Raw genomic sequence first — 19,908 nt, 5'->3', positions numbered from 1 at the left:
GACACAAGACTATGAAAATATATAACATAAGAAAAGTTAATATATGCACATATAACATATATAGATACAGACACACACAGGGACCATTCTATGTAGTATTTAAATACAAGATAGTGTGGGAGATAGAGTTAGAAGATGATGAGAGGTTTCATACAGAAGATGGTGTGTGAGCTACAACATAGAGGAAGGGAGAAACAGTGGCAGAGGGAAGGAGGGACTATATAATAGGCATGGGGAAAATGGACAGAGCAATGGCACAGAAATGGAGATGGAGTGTCATGATTAAGAAACAGAGAGCAAAACCATTTGGCTGGATCCCAGACTGAAGGGGTGGGGGTGGGTTGAGTAATGTTCAATGAGGCTAGAAAGGAAGGAAGAGAGACAGCTTCATTCCATTTGCAGTTGTCCCCTTTGGCAAGCAGAGGGTATCTCTGGGGAATGTATTCACCTGCTAAAAGGTTCATATTATTCAGGAACTATGCATAATCCCTTTTGAGATTCCAACCAGCTAAAAAGCTCTAGAGCTATCACTGGTCTCAGTAAAATTTACTCCCTAGCCTAGCACTATTATTTAAACCTAAATCTATCTAAATTCTGCATATCTCTAAGTATTTATACTGTTGTAGCTTGAAACATAGCCAGGTTTGGGGTTACATCCTCTGATAAAACAAGGTATGAAAATTCCCCCAAAGTGGCAGTTCACTCAGGTTACTTTCTAAGAAGGGCAGGTCGCTATTTTTTCCCCTCCCCAATACTGACAAAGGTGAAAACCACTGGTTGCCGCAAAGGAAATGGAGCAAATGCTATGAGAGAACAGCCCTAATTACTAATGGGGATAATTGTTCCAGTTTTGGAGGACAGATGAAAAAGATATACAGGGCTCTTTAAAAGAAAGTTTGGGCACAAGGCCAGGAAAAGGAGACAGGGTGAATCTAAGTTTCCAGTTGAGAGGATTGTGGGTTAGTGATGCTTAGCATACAAGGCCAGAGAGTACCTGAGGGAGAAAAAAAAGAGCCTGATGAAATAGGAGAAAGAAAGCAAAACAACTTAAGAACAGTCTTGGAATGACTCTATGTAGTAAGAAAGATAATATTTCCAAGGCTAGTGTCATGGAGACTTAAGAGAGTGGAAAGGGAGGTGACCCTGATATCAATGTAATTTGCTTTGGAAGTTAGAGAGGGATTGGGGTATAAATAGAATAGGATGTTGGAGAGGGGAAAGGGAAGAGACAATAGCACTTGTGAGGAATGATTGTTTTGAGCCTTTTGAACCCGAGTTCTCATCTTAAAGTTCATAGGATGGGGGGCAGCTAGGTGGCACAGTGGATAAATCACTGGCTCTGGATTCAGGAGGACCTGAGTTCAAATCCAGCCTCAAACACTTGAGACTTACTAGCCATGTGACCCTGGGCAAGTCACTTAACCCTCATTGCCACGCCCCCTCCCCAAAAATGTTGATAGGATGGTGATAATAAATGAGAGGGGGTAAAAGATAAAAAAATAAAATAAAATAAAATCAACTTCAATTTTGCTTCTATCTTCTCCACCATGGAGAAACCTAGGATAAAAAAGAAGCAGACATTAATCTAACTACCCTAAATAAATTCAGACTACCCAACCCTTGAAAACTACACCAAAGCAAATTTAAAAAAAATATATTATGAATGAGCTTACTGAGCTGATTTCAGTGATCTAAAACAATTTCCAGGAAACAGTCACAGGACTTTACATAGGCAAGTATTGCCCTAACTTTCTAAAGAGGAAGAAAGTGGATTCTTCAAACAATAGGCCAGTCAACTTGTTTCAAATATCAGACAAGACTTTAAAATGCTCTGTTAAAGGAGTGGTTATGAATGCTTGAAAAGGGAGCCAGTGATCACTATTTGTCATCATTGGTTGAAAGTGTCATTGGTTTATTGATTTAGAGCTGAAAGAAAATTTAGAGAAAAATCTAGTTAAACTCTCCACATTTGATGACTGAAAAAAACTTAAGCTGACAGGTTCAATGACTTCCTCAAAATCACACAGCTACAAACAATACTGGGCAAACTCCACATATAGAAAATACACTATGGTGGTTTAGAATTGTTTGAAAATAAAAGCAAGGGTGTCACAAATGTAGCTGTCAACCCCAATAGAGTTGTGGAAGACCCTAGGGAATACCATTGAACTCGATAACTTTTACCACCCCACCTTAAAAATATAAGTCCTCCTTTATGACATCTAAATATAGCCAAACGCAACATCCACACATTGGTGGCTTCTGAAAACTTATGTCTTTTCCTTCTCCAGTCCCCAATCTGTTAAGAGCAGGCAAATATGATTCATAATCAAGTTTCTGAAATCCTATTTGGAAAACAAATAATGTTGCTCTAAATGTTTTTGTATATCTCGGTATTTTTTTTTCTTTGATCTTTTTGTGGTATGTAGTTAATGATTATCCCTGAGTCAAAGGGTAAACACCGTTTAGTGACTTTTGAGATATGGTTGCAAACTGCATTAAAAAATTATTTGAATCATTCACAGGTAGTTGCCTATTCTATCAGAGCCCCTACAGCATTTATCATTTTCCCATTTCATCAACTTTGCTGATCTGATTTGCATGATTGTTGTTCAGTCATTTCAGTCATGTCCTATGCTCCATGACCCCTATTTGGTGTTTTCTTGGCAGAGATACTGCAGTGGTTTGCCATTCCTTTTCCCTAGCTCATTTTACATATTAGCAACTGAAGCAAACAATGTTGTTATCTATTTTGCCCAGGGTCATAGTGCTAGTAAGTGCCTGAGACCATATTTGAACTTAACTTCTTCCTGACTCGGTTCCAGTGCCCTATACACTGTGCTACCTAGCTACTCATCCCCGATGTGAATGATGTCAGTCAATAATCATTTTTGTTTAATTTCCATTTATATTATTGCTAGTGATTTTAATTGCTCTGTTGTCTGTTGTCATTTTCTTTTATGAAATTATGTCCCTTTTCTATGATTTCTTCTCTTACCCACCAATTCTTTAGGAATATTTCATTTCCATTTAGGTTCCCATTATTTCTTAAAAGGCCATCTAGTGATTATAATTTTCAGTGCATTGTGCTTACTAAAGGATGTATTTAATATTTTTACTTTTCTGAATTTTCATGATGTTTTATGACCTAACATATAGTCAATTTTTGCAAAGGTAACATGTACTGTTAAGAAATATGTACATCCCTTTCTATTTATAGATCAACCATATTTAACTTTTCAAAAGTTCTATTCAGTGACTTAATTCCTTTCTTGCTCATCTTTATGTTAAATTTGTCTAAGTCTGAAAGAGATACATCGTGGTTCCCAACTATTATAATTTTGCTATTTCTCCCCATAATTCAAATAACTTTTCCTTTGAATTGGGGGTTATTAACATGGTGACTGTGAATATTTTGATAAGTATTTTAATATACGTTTGTAATCCTATTGTCACTGAGGAAATAGGTGGTGGGGGTCCTTAGGTATTCCCCTTTAAATAATTATAAGTCCTGCAGAAAATCTAATTACAGTAAAATGGTCTTTTATTTGGATGCTAGAGAAAGTGACCAAGAGGGAAGTCAAAGGCTTTGCCTCAAGGTGAGAAAATGGCTTAGAGACAAGATTCTCTGAGTCACCTTTCTCCTCCAACAGAAGAAAGGCAAAAGCTTTTATAGATGATAGATGGGGTGACCGCCTGACAATGGAAAGTTCCCTTTGGGGTAGGGAAAGCTTGAATGAGGCAATGCATTGATTCAGGTGTGGTGGTATCTCTCTCCCTTGGCACAACTTAGGTAGGAGCCATGTCCAATGGGCTTATCTCCTTTGGGGGTAGAAGAAGCTTGAATGAGGGGTGGTAGTCCTGACTTCTGGGGCTATATTTGTCCCAGTCCCTACTTATCTCCCCCTACTTCTTTGGTGTGTCCATCCTTCAGTTTAGCTTATCAAGGAGAAAACCTGAGTTTTGCCAGACCCACATCCCTATGGATTTTATTTTATTTGTTTTAAAGCATTATTCTGAGAAAGGGTCCATAGGCTTTTAAATCACAAAGCCAGTAGGAGTCAGAGGTAGGAGTTGAATAGATGTATCCTTGGCTCAAAGACCAATTCTCTATGTCCTGTTCCTTGCTGCTTCTCTGTATGTTCCAAGTGACTTGCCCAGGATGACATATTCATCAAGTAGATTTAAAGCTGGGAGGGATTTTGGAATTCATCAAGTCTCATGCCCTCATTTTACAGAGGGGGAATCTGAGTAGCAATTGGGGTGAGACTTGCTTATAGTCACATAGATAAGTTGTCACAGTGACAGTTGGATCACTGTCCCTGAAGTTGGGAAAACCCGAGTTCAAATCTGACCTCAGACCTTTACTAACTGTGTGACCCTGGGCAAGTCACTTAACCCCAATTGCCTTAAACATCAAAAGCCATCTCTAGTTGTCCTGATGTATATCTTGCCACTGGACCCAGATGGTTCTGAAGGAGAGCACGAAATTGGTGACTTTGCACACTCTTCCCTCACTTAAATCCAATTCAATGCAAGTCATGACAACACCCTGATATCATGGTCCTCCTTAAGAATGGAAGACAAACAACAGTAACAATAAGTAAAATGCTTGTGTTGATTTCAGGTGTTGTGATTTCAAACCCAATTATTTCCATAGTGCCTTTTGGCCTCTAACACAGCTAGGGAATAGCATGGCAGGAACTAGATTCCAGGTCTCTGCAATGGCCATCTGTTTTGTCATATTGCAATGCCAATACACATGCTTCTTTCCCAATATTCTTTAAGACCCAACTGAAATTTTTAACTATTAGCACATAGGATAGTCTTACTAAACAATAATATGAATTAGTAACAGCAATACAATTGCCATGAAACAGAGTTGACTTGAATATCTAGAGAATGTCTCCAGGGAACATGTCATAGTTTTATAATATTAAGGAGAAAAAGGGGAACAGTGTTATTGGAAATTTCTTGGATGTATATACAAGAAGATGTGATAAAAAAAGAATAATAAAGGCATGGGAATCCATTTGTTTGATGCTGCCAATTCCATATTATCTATTGTGTATTCTAAGGACATTCTTAAGTCTCCATTGAGCTTTGTAAAGTTCCTTGGGAAGTTAATCCAATCAAGAGCTTTTGGATGGGGGAAAAAGCCTACACTTTCCATCAAAGGGGAAAAAAAAGAATTAGGTCATAGACCGGGCATCAATTTTCAACAGAGTTCCTGCTTTTCTATTTTGGTAGCTAAAAGCATCCCTCTTTCATGACATGCTTTTTACCCCCAGAGAAAACTTATCTTCACTCTTTTTCATAGAGGTGGGACTTAGGGTTAAAAAAAAAAAAAAGCAAGGAGCTGATTTTCCTGGAAGCTTGATGGTGCTGTTTCATGCTTGCTGCTTTATAAGAGCATCATGAATCCTGACTGATGCTAAAGGTCCCCTGAGCCACAAGGAGCTTTCATCTCTCTGCCTTGGCTTCTCAAAGAGTCACTCTTGTTTAATGTTGTTGCCTATACTGAGAACTCAAGCTCTGGGAGTCAGCCCTCCCTGCTTACTAGGGCAGAACTAACAAAACTAAGACCGTTTTATAGATTTTCCAGGTTTTGATATTCTTTATAATCTTACTGTAAATATGTGTAAAACACAGATTCAGTATTACAATGGATATATTTATGCACATATATTTATATACATATACATGCACGTGGATTGGCATATTTCATATGTAATATAACAATGTGTATATTATACATTAATAAAACATAAATGTAGGGGTGGCTAGGTGGCGCAGTGGATAAAGTACCGGCCCTGGATTCAGGAGTACCTGAGTTCAAATCCAGCCTCAGACATTTGACACTTACTAGCTGTGTGACCCTGGGCAAGTCACTTAACCCCCATTGCCCCGCAAAAAAAAAATAAATAAATAAATGTAACATATACACAGATAATAACATCTAATGGTCTAAATTACCATTAAGGGGCAGCTAGGTGGCACAGTGGATAAAGCACTGACCCTGGATTCAGGAGGACCTGAGTTCAAATTCAGCCTTAGACACTTGACCCTTACTAGCTGTGTGACCCTGGGCAAGTTATTTAACCCTCATTGCCCCACAAAAAGAAAAGAAAGAAAGAAAAAAATTACCATTAAGATATAAGCATTTTCCACCTGTGAATTACAGTCATAAATTTTGACTCTAGTGAATTGTATTTTACTAAATTTATTATGAGAACTAATGTATGTCATTTTAGATTTTTTAAAATAAATTTATTATTGAAGAGTTAGTTTTCTTATTTTATATAATGATACAATAACTAATATTTATATAGAACTTTAAGGTTTGCAAAACCCTTTACAATGTTATATTACTTAACAGATATTATTGCCATTTTACTGATGAGGAAACTGAGGCTGAGAGGTTACCTGACCTGCATGGGTTTCAGAGAGTCACAGAATTCAAAAGTTGGAATGGACCTTATAATAAATTTAGTTTAACCCCAAAATGGATCTGATGGCCGTAGTGCCTGAGGCAGGATTCCAACTTGGGTCTTCCTAACTCTAAACTCTGAAATCTATCCACCAGTTAGAGTACAAGTTCCTTGAGGGCAAGGACTGTTTTAGGTACTTTACCTTGCACATAGGAAGTTTGTACATGTAATGCTGATTGGCTTGGATGCCTGACTCTTACACCTGCCTTCTATAAAATAATTTCCTTTCTTTCTTCCTTTTTCTTTATCTTATTATTTGAGTGAATAATCACTTTCTAGAAGAAACTATCCCTTAGAAAACCATATGTAAACTGAGTTGGATAAATGATAAATTTTATTCTTTCAAAAATAATTATCAGTCTGTAGTTTCCAAACATGAGGTGACCTAATTTGACTCATTCCTTTGAGTTGTGTGCTTCCTTATGCACAGGTAAGCACTGGTTTTTAACTACTGCACATTTCCTGTGGCAGGAAAACTCCCCCCATAGGAAACATTTTATTCCAATTTTGATCTCCTTTTCAATGTTTCCCCTTTTATAAGCATCATCTTCACAAAGGAAGAGACATTTTCCAGCAAAGAACAAAAAGACGAAAATGCACAATTTCACACATCCAATATTCCACTGGGTTTAGGCCATTCTCGACATTACATATCACTTACTGACCTTTATGCTTTTTCTCTGTGCATAAATGGAGGATGACCTGGAGAAACCACCATTTTCTTGGATAAAATAATTAGATGAATAGATGTGAATGAGTAACTAGTGGATCATTTTGGAGGCTCTGCCTTCTTCTATTTCCAAGTGATTAGATTCATTTGCATGTGAGGATTGGTTTTCTTTTTCTTTTTCAAAAATCTAAGCACAATTTCAAAATTAAATGAAAAATGAATTTAGCACACTCAACCACAAAATTCAAATTATTTCCTAACCTCTACCTGGATCATAACTTTTCCCAATATACAGCTAATAAACTGGATTTTCCAGCAAGTCCTAAAGGTCATCAGCCTTAAACTATGTGTAGCATAAGCTAATTTAATGACATTTCTTTCACTAAAATGCCTCTGAATACCATATTCTTTCCTATGTGTTCTTTTTTTTAAAGAATAATTTAATTAATGTTTTTTTTTTCTTTTACAGGTTAGGTGGCATAGCAGATAGAGTACTAGGCCTGAAGTTAAGAAGAGTCCTCTTCTTGAGTTCAAATCTGGCTTCAGAAAATTACTAGCTATGTGATGCTAATCAAATCACTTAATGTTGTTTGCCTCAGTTTCTTCGTTTGCAAAATGAGCTGTAGAAAGAAATGGTAAGTCACTCCAGTGTCTTTGCCAAGAAAACCCCAAATGGGGTCATGAAGAGTCAGACATGATGGAACAAGATAGTTCAGTTTTCATTTTACACTACAGTTATTTCTGAACATACGAGTATACTTCCCCAGTCCTACCCAATTATGCCTCCCTTGTAATGAAGAAGAACATTTTTGCAACATTAATCAATACACATGTTGTATTCATCTTGATTTGACCCACACAGTGTCTCACCTTTCTACTAGAAGGAGTGAAGTATTTGTCTTCAGTTTTCTCCTCCAAGGCATATTGATCAACATAATCAATCAATCAATCAACAAGCATTTATAAAGCACTTACTATATGCCAGGAAATATGCTAAGCCCTTGGGATACAAAAAAAGAAACAAAAAGCAACTGACCTCAAAAAGCTTATAATCTAATGGAATATACAACAAATCAGTCAATAAAGGATACATATAAAGTAGATGGAAGAAAGTCTTAGAAAAGAAGACTCTCCAAGTTGGGAGAGACTAAGAAAGGATTTTCTTCATTATGACATTCTTTAAGTTTTACTATGTTAATCATTATCCCTCTTGTTTGACTTACTGTATTTGGTTTTGGCCCATTCATATTTTCCTATGTTTCTCTGAATTGCTTATATTTGTTGTTTCTTATTTTGCAATAATATCTGAATTTGACCTTTAAGAGAAAACCAAATTAGTCAAATTCTCTAGAAAGTTTCAAATTCTAAAATTAATTTTTATCAGAAAGATTTTTCTGCATAATATATTCATGACATATTGGCATTGTGTGGAAAGCATATGTCTGAATGATTTATTTCACATATCCAGAAGTGTTCTCTACAAATCTCATATCACAAAAATCATTTGTTCTCAGCCTCATAAGGCTTGAAAATGAGTAACTATGTACTTTCTTAAGACTAAGGCCATTTTAACATGGTACAGTGGAAAGAGAATTGGGTTTTGGAAGAGAAGCACTGGGTTCAAATCTTGACTTTCCCAAACTCTGTGACTTTGGATGTACCCTTTTGGCCAATTATGCCTCAGTTTCTTCATCAGTAAAATGAGAGGGTTAAACTTGATGCTTTTCATGTTTGTTCCAACTTTAAAGATATTATCCTAGAATTCTAATCTGAATCATCATTTTATTATCAGTTTTGAATATTTTCAAACTCATTAGGAGACAATCCCATTGTATCTTTCTCTGCTCAGACCACATCAAGAGCACTACAGTTAGTTCTCAATACATTTTGAGGATGAACATTAATCTGCTTTAGTGTTCCCAAAGGAGAGCCACCAAGATGTTTTTTGTTTGTTTTGTTTTGTTTTGTGGGGCAATGAGGATTAAGTGACTTGCCCAGGGTCATACAGCTAATAAGTGTCAAGTGTCTGAGGCTAGATTTCAACTCAGGTCCTCCTGAATCCAGGGCCGGTGCTTTATCCACTGTACCACCTAGCTGCCCCAGTGCCACCAAGAAGTTAAAAAAGGATTATAGGATCTGGAAAGTATCTGAAAGGCTATCTAGTCCAATATCTTCATTTTGGAATTGAAAAACCTTGGGAGGTTGTGATTTGCCCCAATATCACATAGATAGCACCAGAAGTAGAATTTGAACCCATGGTTTCTGACTGTAGAGCAACGGTCTTGAGTTCATTGTGTAAACATTGGGGAAGGAATTGAGGATATTTATTTTCCCCCTTTGTCTAGAATTTATAATGTTTTGAAAGCTGCAAATTGATGTCAAAGGGTTTCCAGAAATTAAAGAAATCCCCCAGGTCTAAAAGAAATAAGATGGCCACCAATGACTAAAGGGAAATTGACTGAAGGAAATCTTAGAATGGGGAAGTGAAATATGTTTTCAGTTAATAAAATGTCAGCTCTTGTACAGGGACAGCTCTCATGGTGATCATATTTCCCAATGCATTTTTAGTGCTCAGTTTTTCCAAATACTGGCTACCTTAACCCCTTCCTTGCCAAAAGTTTCCAACTCAGTCCATTAAGGATTATCCCCCAAAATCTTCTTTAGTGATGAAAGTTAGTAAGGAAAAATTAAATGTTTCACATAAATTCATTTTATATAAGTAAGAATATCCTGACTCTAAAGTTCTATTTATGACTGGATAGGCTTTTTGTGTTTACTAGGCTTATAAAACATATTCCTTACATTTCTTTCCATCAATTATGAAAAATTGTTTTAAAATCCTACAGTGTGGAACTATAATAACTTCTTAAATAATAAAGCAGGTATTGGAAATCCAATGATGATTATTTACATCAAAAACAGAGGTACATTTAGATTCTCCATATGCTTTCTATATAATTCAATTCAACAAGTTTTCTTTAAATTCCTACTATACACAAGCTAATGTTCTAGACAGTGGGGAAACAAGGACACAATATTATACAGTCCCAACTGTAAGGTCCAAAATTCTAGCTGCAATGTCCAAAATCTAATGAGTGGTCACCTTAAATTAGAAACGTATAGCACCAATCTTTGGGCATTAAGTATTTATTAAAGTATATTAATGGTTAGTAAAGAGAAACATGTGGATAAAGAATGAGATCTGTCTGCTCTCCCTATTCTCCCTCCCCTGCTGCCAAGCCAAAGTCTGGAATCCCAAAAGACCGCCCCTCCCTTCCCCCCCCACCTCCTTCTCTCCTAGCTTCTCCCAGAAGCCTCCTGTGAAACAGGAAACAGGGCCATCCACATACATAGCTCTAAGCTAATTGGCTAGTACCTCTGATTGACAGGACCCCCAGGTGGCAGACATCACTTCCTAATGCCAATCTGACCTTTTAAACCTCCAGAGGTCACCTCACACTTTCTCCTCGTGGCGGAGCTTCCTTGCAATATCTTTCTCAGCAGGTTGGTAGCACTCTGATTCTCACATGACACTTAAGGAGATTACATTCTACTGGGTGATATAATAAGTAATCAGGTAAGCAAACTTAATATATTGAGTGAGAAGATCTCTAAGTAAGTAAGTAGTAAGTCATAAGTAAAGTAAGTAGTAAGATTGGGGAAGTTTCTTGTAGGAGGTAGGTATGTGTGCAGTTCTGTGAACTATAGTGTTAACTGATATTTAGTAAAGTATCTCCAACATATACTGTAACATTCCTTGAAAAATAATTACATAAAAAGGTCCTATTGCTTATTTTTTATTCAGTTTTCATTTGTGTCCAACTCTTCATGACCTCATTTGGGGTTTCCTAATCCAGCTCATTTTATAGATGAAAAAGCTACGGCAAGCAAGATCAAGTGATTTGCCCAGGGTCACATAGCTAATAAACATTTATGGTCATATTTGAACTCAAGAAGAGGCGTCTTCCTGACTCTGGGCCTGGGACTCTATTCACTGTACCACCTACCTGCCCCATCCAAAGGTACCATTAGGTAGAATCCTTTCAAGTGCCTATTGTAATAATCTTTACTTTTCATAGCACATGGAAAAGGTCTATTGAAATAGTTTAAATGAATCCTGTGGCTTTGTTAGGTAAAGCCATTAGAATTTAAGATTAGGAATTACATGTTTCAGTTCAAATAATTCATTAGAACAATTAATTATACAGACTACTACTTAAAGTTACTTGACTAGGCAGTCTTTCTGGCAATAAATATTCTGGTTCCCCTGGTCAAGTTTTATTATTTGAGTTACTCTCCTTCATGAAATAGCCTAGATTCCTAGTTAAGGGCTTAGAATAAGTTTTTTGGTAGATTTGTGAAGGGTTTCAGTAGAATATTTGGTCTGAATTTAGGAAAAGCTAATACAAATTTTATCTCAGATACTTCCTAGCCATGTGGTCCTGGACAATTTGCTTCACTTAAGTGAACTTGTTTTCTTATCTAAATAATTAGAAGGTTGGATGTGATGACATCTGAGGTCCTTCTCAGTTCATAAATCCATCATTCTATGATCTATGACTTTAGTTAATTATATTAAAAATAGCTATGACATTGATGATGATTCCTACTCTCTACTCTGTCAAAATTTTATAAGAAATGGGCTTCTAGAAGACTCTTTGGTATGATTTACTGAGATGGGATAAGATTAAGTTAAATAATAGCCTTTGTGTAATGTTTTAATTTCTAGAATTACAAAATAACTGGTCTTCCAAATGTTAAAAAAATCCAAGTCTATCTTGGTTGAACAGAAAATGCATCAGTGTACAATGCCTTTTCTCTAAATATTTCCAAATATTAAGTGAAACACCTGTCAAAAATCAGATGTTAGGAAAAGCCAGGGATGATCCAGGGACCTAATAAAGAAAAGTACTTCTAAACAACACCACAAATTAGTCAAGTAATTTAAATATGCCACCTTCCAGACATGGCATTCAGCCACTCTGCAGTATAAAACAAAACAAAATGTTCAGAGATGAACATGAATATATGTATGAAATGACAAATGACAGTAGTCAAATCATGGACGTGATGTTTCTTTTGTTTGGCAAGGTAGCAAGTGCACAGTCCAAGATCATCCTTGTTTCAACCCTTGCTCCCAGGAAAAGCTGGAGAGAGGACCAACAGGAATTTCATGAGCTTCATATGTAAATCCTATCCTTAAAACTTCCCTCCCCCACCACCTTGAAACTGATTTCTAACTCCTCCTACTGAAAAGGGAACTTGAAAAGATTCTAATTAACTCTTATAGTTTGTTAACTCTCAAATTATATTCACTCTCTCTTCCCAAAGTATTTAATATAAATCATACAGGGTTTGGTCTTAGTCCTTTTCTCTTCTTTCTATATACTACTTCAATTGGTGATCTCATAGCTCCAATAGATTTAATTAACAGCTTTCTTCTGATGATTCTCAAATTAACTTATCCTGCCTGAAACTCTCAACTGACCTCCAATCTTGCATCTAAAATTACATGGTGAGTAGACATCTTACACTCAATATGTCCAAAATAGAACTCAATTCCTCTTAAAACTTCCATACCCTCAACCTTCCCTATTGCTGTGGAGGGCAATAAGGGAGTTTGATCAGCCAAAGTCAGACACACTGTAACTTGAACATAACATAGCGATATCATTTTGATCCTTTTTGAGATTGAAGGACAAGAACCAATGAGAGGGCAACACCATCTTCTTTGTCCCTCAGGCTCACAATCCAAGAGTCATCATGAATTCCTTACAATCTCTCATGACCCAAATCCAATCTGCTGTCCAATTTTGTCAATTTCAACTTTTGCAGTATCTCTTAAATATGGTCTTTTTTCTCCTTTGACACTCTAGTTCAGGTCTTCATCACCTGAAGTATGTATTATTGCAATAGCCTACTGGTGGGTCTGCCTGCCTCAAGTCTCTCCCCATGCCAATCCATTCTTCATTCAATCACCAAAGTGATTTTCCTAATGTTCACGTCCGACCATGTCACCCCCTCCCTTTCCCACTCCCCACATACTCAATAAACTTTTGTGGTCCCCTATTGTCTCCAGGATCAAAGAGAAAATCCTTCATAACCTAGCCCCCGGTACCTTTCCAGTCTTTCACCTTAATTCCAAACAAGTACTTTTTCAGTCCAATAAAACCAACCTCCTGGCTATTTTAGTCTCTGGGCATTTTCTCTAGCTGCTTCCCATGCCTGGAATTATCTCCCTCCTTTGCTCCAACTATTGACCTTCCTGGATTCCTTTATATCCCAACTAAAATCCTTTTTTCCATAAGAAGTCTTTTTGAACACCTAATTGTAATGTCTTCCCTCTATTATTTTCTATTTATCCTGTACGTAGCTTGCTTTGTATTGTTAACGGAAATCTCTCCCCCACAAAAACAGAGTGAAGCATAGTTATATGAAGAAGTACCCATTTTCTTCTGCTCAGCAAGACAGACTGCATGTATGGAATCTTGAGAGAGACCCCCACATTTACTCAGGGAAGGGGATAGTTAAACAGCAGGATCATAGTTTTAGGGCTGTACAGTTAAAATTTATGGCCTTGTTCTTTTCCTTGTAAATGGAAATGTTTGTACAATCGGGAATCTGTTACTGGTACTGATAACCACAATTACTTGGCTTCCTCATTCCATTTCCAATCTGACAGTTCAAGCCTAGAGCATAAATAGTAATACAAGGGCAAGGGGAGAGTCTGTAGGTGTAAGTAAGCTGATACAAGCTCAAACTGCTTCAGAAGGTCTGTTCCTGGCCAATGAAATGAACTGTTGGTATATCCTCATACAGTCCTCTGGTTACTTGGATATCTAGGGGCCTCAATCAATTTAGGGTTTCCTTATTTCTATAATATATTTATCTGCACATTGTCTCCCCCATTAGACTGTAAGCTTTTTGAGGGCAGGGACTGTCTTTTGTCTCTTTTTGTATCCCCAGCCCTTAGTATATAGTAGGCACTTAATAAATGTTTATTGCTCACTTTGGAAGTAGTATATAAAAATACGACACATTGGGAAAACCAAATTATTAGAGGTTTATGACACCAATATCAGGAAATGAATAATTTCATTCCCTAGTACCAACAAATGAAATTCTGGTATTTTTAAAATTTATGCAACTACTATCTCTTTACTTGTGACCCTTAGTGGCAGTTATTATCTACTTCATTTTTAAAATTTCTTTTTTTGACTATATAAGAGTAATCTGTAGCTTAGAACTTATATTACAAATTAGGTTTGATTCCAGGAAAAGATACTGATTTTTCTTTCCATTTCTTTCCATTGTTTATGATCAATAGAACATTTTAATATATATATGTTTGTGTGCGTATATACATACATATGTGTGTATGTTTATATGCATATGCATGTGTATATGTATATACATATGTGTATATATTAGTAGAAACAAAAACACTGCAATTTCAACATAAATGTTCAGTACTACATAGAAATGAATTAATTTTGCATCAAACAAAACACAAGAATGTACATTATGTGATATACAATTGAAAGAATATACAGTGGGGCAGCTAGGTGGTACAGCGGATAGAGCACTGGCCCTGGAGTCAGGAGGACCTGAGTTCAAATCTGGCCTCAGACACTTAACACTTACTAGCTGTGTGACCCTGGGAAAGTCACTTAACCCCAATTGCCTCACCAAAAAAAAAAAAAAAGAAAGAATATACATTGTAAAGAGAGAAGAAAAAGGAATGGTAAACTCAGTAGACTGGTAAATAAAGAAGGAAAATAAATTTTTGATAACTGTTTCAGCTTCATCTGCTTAAAGTGATAGAAGATGATAACTTCATTTTATATGTATAAGATTACTAGTTAAGCTTTATACTTTTGCTGTTAGTTCTGAGGAAAGAGTTCAAAAGGCAGTTTTTTTTTTCAACATACTCATCTATTTTCAAAAAGCATGGCTCTTTGTTGTAAAATTGACCTCTGAAAATAGTCTGGGAGTCATAAACGATGCTCAAAAGCATTTCTTTTCCACAAACTAAATTTTTCATTTAATTGGTAACTGGAAATTGGTGAACACAACTTTAACATCCAAATAACATAAGGAAAAATGTTAAATTTCTACAAAATGAGAATTGGTAGCCAGTCATTCCTGGTCTTTTCCCCCCCAGTTCCACGTTCTGCCCACTACCTACTACCTGGAATAAAGATATTTATTCTATTCAGTAAATGTCTAAGGTAAGGAAAGCACCATGCTTAGAGGAGAAAAAGAAAGATGACATCTTGCCTATTTTCCAAGATCTTGCAATCTGACAAGAGGAATAAGACAAATATGCAAATAAGCTTGGCAGAAAGTAGAATCCAACACTCCAACCCTCAGTGCATGGAAGCTTTTTGAGAAAAGGGGCTAGTTGTTTACAATTTTAGATTGACTTCCCCCACCCCCACTGAATAGCATAATCCCTGTGAAAAACAGCATGTTTGTTGGATTAAATAGAATAAAATGGGATGGGATTGAAATTTATGATGTGAACCCTTTGCTTCTTATGTGTCCTCTAATATATGCCTCCAAATCACCACATCGCTATTCTGCATGTCCTTGGATCCCATTTCTTAGTCCTTTGTATCACCTGCTATGGAGTACATACGTAGTCACATGGGCTTTGATCCCAAACTCCTTACCTTTAATCTCAGTTCCTGTGATGCAGCAATGGGAGAGGAACTGAGATACAATGACCTACCTCCTTTTGCAAATTTGTACCTCTTAGCATTGTCTTTCTCTTATTATGAAAAGCTGTCTTTAAAAGCAATCTCCATTTTGGCCTACCGACACATTTCTTCCGTGGTGTTTTTTTATATAACACCCTTTTAAATTTTTTCTTCCTGTATCTTGCCTCTTTTATCAGGGTGAAGGCACAAACATAGAATTTTCCTTTCAACAGTGGGGTGGAGTGTGGTGGGGGGTAAGGGGATGGGATGGGATGGGTTGGGATGGGATGGAATGGGATGGGTTGGGGTAGGATGGGATGAAATTGAAATTCCAGTCCAAGTATTAAAAGAAATTTGAGGAAGAAAACTAAAGTTAAACAAAAACTTAGTGTGGCCTTTAAAAAAAAAACTCAAAAAAAGTTTCTGTCTTTCAGCTAAGGCAAATATTTACTTGTCAGTATGTTCCTTAATTGCAGCTGCATCTTGACAACAAATCAGTTTCCAGTGAAAGGAGGAGGTACTGTAAGAAGGAAGGGTATAAGCCTCTCTGAGAGTAGGTATTACTATTGTAATATAATGCATTCTGAGCATTGAATAATGACAATCCAATAAAGAATACCTCAATGGCGAGGTTGTCCACTGTGCTGTTTGGTTATCATTAACAAATCACATTTTTCTCCCTTTTTTCTCTTTGCAATCAGTCTCTCCCACAGCAAACCACAGCTCATATTCTTTTGACAGAAAGCAATTCCTTTTCTCCCATTTCTCTTTAACTCTATAATGAAACTCTAATGAATACTAAAGGATTTTGTGAGAGGTACAATAATAATCTATTGTATTACTGATTGAAAAGAATTCACTGCATATTCAGAGAGATTTAAAAGGGCCTGATTTTTAAACAAATAGTTTTGATAGGCAGATTCAGGACAAATGCTAAACTGTTTTTAATTAAGCTGAGGGACCATATCCTTACAATAATTCTCCACATGTCAAATTGATATCTTTGATATCTTTTAATACCACCCTGATGTGTTGAATTGGTTTCCTATTTAACAAAAATATTTTTATTTTGTGCTACTTTCATATGCCACTCCCTGGGGAATGCCATGGTGGGCTACCAGTGAACATTACAGACGAGATGGTGTCCCAGAAAGCCAAAGATGTTATGTTGTTGTTTTTCAGTCATATCCAATTCTCCATGATCCCACTTGGGATTTTCTCAGTAAAGATATGTGAGTGGTTTGCTATTTCCTTCTCCAGGTCATTTTACAGATGAGGAACTGAACAAACAGGGTTAAGTGTGTAAAGATTGGAATGACACCACCTGCTGGAGACTTACTGTAGAAAAGTTCCGCCATGAAAGGAAAGTCTTTGAGGGCAAGAACATGCGTCTTTTCTTTGATGTCAGGAAGTGACGTTTGCTAGTGGGAGGAAGAAGGAGGAACCTGGTGCTCTGACTGGGGCTCTTTCCTTCGGACTCTGGTGGAGAGCGGTGCTAGAAATGTGCTCTCCCCTTAATAGATAGATGAATGTAGGCCTTTCTCTCTCTCTTTACCAAATTCTTATCCTCCTTAATAAATGCTTAAAAGTCTAACTCTTGCTAAAGCTTATAATTTATTGGCGACCATTCATTAGATATTTTAGATAGTTTAGCTAGAATTTTAGCCCTTAACAAGTGACTTGCCCAGGGCCACACAACTAATATGTGTCTGAGGCTAAATTTGAACTCACAAAGATGAGTCTTCCTGACTCTAGGATCAACACTCTACTTAATGTGCCACCTAGCTTCCCTGCAAAGATGATATGCCAGTAGCAAAACTTTTAGGCCTCTATTGATATAAATTGGCAACTTGCATGAGGTATGTATGTGTGTACACTTGCATGTGTGTGTGATTATATGTGCACTTTATAAATTTTGAGAAAAATGTTTCTAGTTCTCTTAAACTACAGGGACTTTAGGCTAAGTTAAGGTAATTATTAATGCTGATGATACCTAGAATACACAGTACTTAAAGAATTGCAAAATACTCTACTTGTATTATCTCATTTGATCTTCACAACAACCTTAGGGAAGTAGGTACTATTATTATCCCTATTTTACAAATGAGGAAACTGAGTCTGAGAAAAATAAAGTGACTTGCCTGAGGCGCACAGAAGTAATACGTGTCTGAGGCAATATTTGAACTCAGGTCTTCCTCTCTCCAAACCCTGCCCTCTTACCCACTGTGCCACATAGCTGCTTCATTATATGTACATACCATGAAAATGGAATGTTGGCATGATATTACAGGAATTTCCAAAGTAGTCAACTGATAAATTCACAAGAATTTATTAAGTGTTGGGGCAGCTAGGTGGCACAGTGGATAAAGCACTGGCCTTGGATTCAGGAGGACCTGAGTTCAAATCTAGCCTCAGACACTTGACACTAACTGTGTGACCCTGGGAAAGTCACTTAACCCTCAGTGCCCTGAAAAAAATATTAAGTGATTATAATAAGCCAGACATTTGCATGACACTGATAATCTGGAAGTGGAAGTGTTCTTGTCCTTAAGGTGCTTACAGTCTAGAAGTATGTGCATATATTAGTATACACAAAGTAGATACTAGATAGTGTGGGGGCAGGGACATAGGAACAGTTGAGGAAATCAAGAAAGGGTCATTGTAAAAGACTGTACACAGCCTCAAGGTAAATAAAGAATTATAAGGGAAAGGAGTGAAGTCCATGTAAGATGGGACAGAAAATACAAAGCAATGGAGACAAGAAGTGGAATGTCATTTATGGGGAGCAGTAGGAATGCCAATTTAGCTGGCTCTTATTGTAGAGAAAGGGGAATAATGTACAGTAAGTCTGGAAAGGGCTAAGATAATAAAATATAAATGACAAATCTACCTAAACTAATATACTTATTCAGTGCCATACTAATCAAAGCACCAAAGCATTACTTTATAGAACCAGAACATGTTAAAAAAAAATCACCCGAGACAACAAAAGGTCAAGAACATCAAGGGAATTTATGGGACAAAAGTGGGCAAGAAGGGGATCTAGTGGTTCCAGATCTCAAATGATACAACTATGGTCTTAACCAAATCTCAAATTTTAGAATTCTGTGATATGGATGATTATCCAGAAAAGGAAATTGAGTGAGTAGTTAGAGAAGTAGCAAGAGAACCAACAGCTAGAAGTTAAATAATAATATTGTATGCATGTATGTAGTGCTTTAAGGTTTTCAAAGCACTTACCATATTATGGCGTCTGATCTAAGAAATGGCAATGTTATGAAAATCTTTGGTCAATTTCCATATTCCAAAGTCCTAAAACATCTAGCCTAATTGGTTATACGTCTTTTATGTTTATAATTTTATTGGATAAAATTCAAAAGGGCTCTATATCATATTACCTAAAAACAAAACTAAAGGGAAAATGTTTTTTTAAGAATGATTTAGGGGCAGCTAGGTGGCACAGTGAATAAAGCACTGGCCCAGGAGTCAGGAGGACCTTAGTTCAAATCTGACCTCAGACACTTGGCACTTACTAGCTGTGTGACCCTGGGCAAGTCACTTAACCCCAATTGCCTCACTTAAAAAAAAAAGAAAAAAAAAGAATGATTTAAAAGTGAATTGATAAATATTAATTAAAAGCTATTCCAAACAAGATATTGTATTGAGTGGGAGAGGTAGAGACACAAATGGCACTGTCCCTGCACTCAAAGTTCATATGTTTTACTCCAGAGATATCACATATATAAATATAAATCCAAACAATGTGAATATAAGCTAATATAAAGTAATTTCAAGAGAGAAGTTGTGGTAGCAACTAGGACATCAAGGAAAGGCCTCATAGTGTAAGTGTAATGTGAATTGTGCTTTCAAGTAAGCTCACCAAGGTTTTTATGAAATGGAGTTGAAGGAGTGTATTCGAGACCTGGAAAATCATTTGTACAAAGAGAGATTGGCTGTTGTGTATAGGAAATAATTATCAAGTTCATTTGAACAGAATGGAGAAGCATTGGGAAATCGAGGGAAGCAATGGAAAATAATATTAGAG

Source organism: Dromiciops gliroides, chromosome 5, assembly GCF_019393635.1.
Source record: "Dromiciops gliroides isolate mDroGli1 chromosome 5, mDroGli1.pri, whole genome shotgun sequence".
In the NCBI taxonomy this organism is placed as follows: Eukaryota; Metazoa; Chordata; class Mammalia; order Microbiotheria; family Microbiotheriidae; genus Dromiciops; species Dromiciops gliroides.
This window is presented reverse-complemented; position numbering follows the sequence as displayed.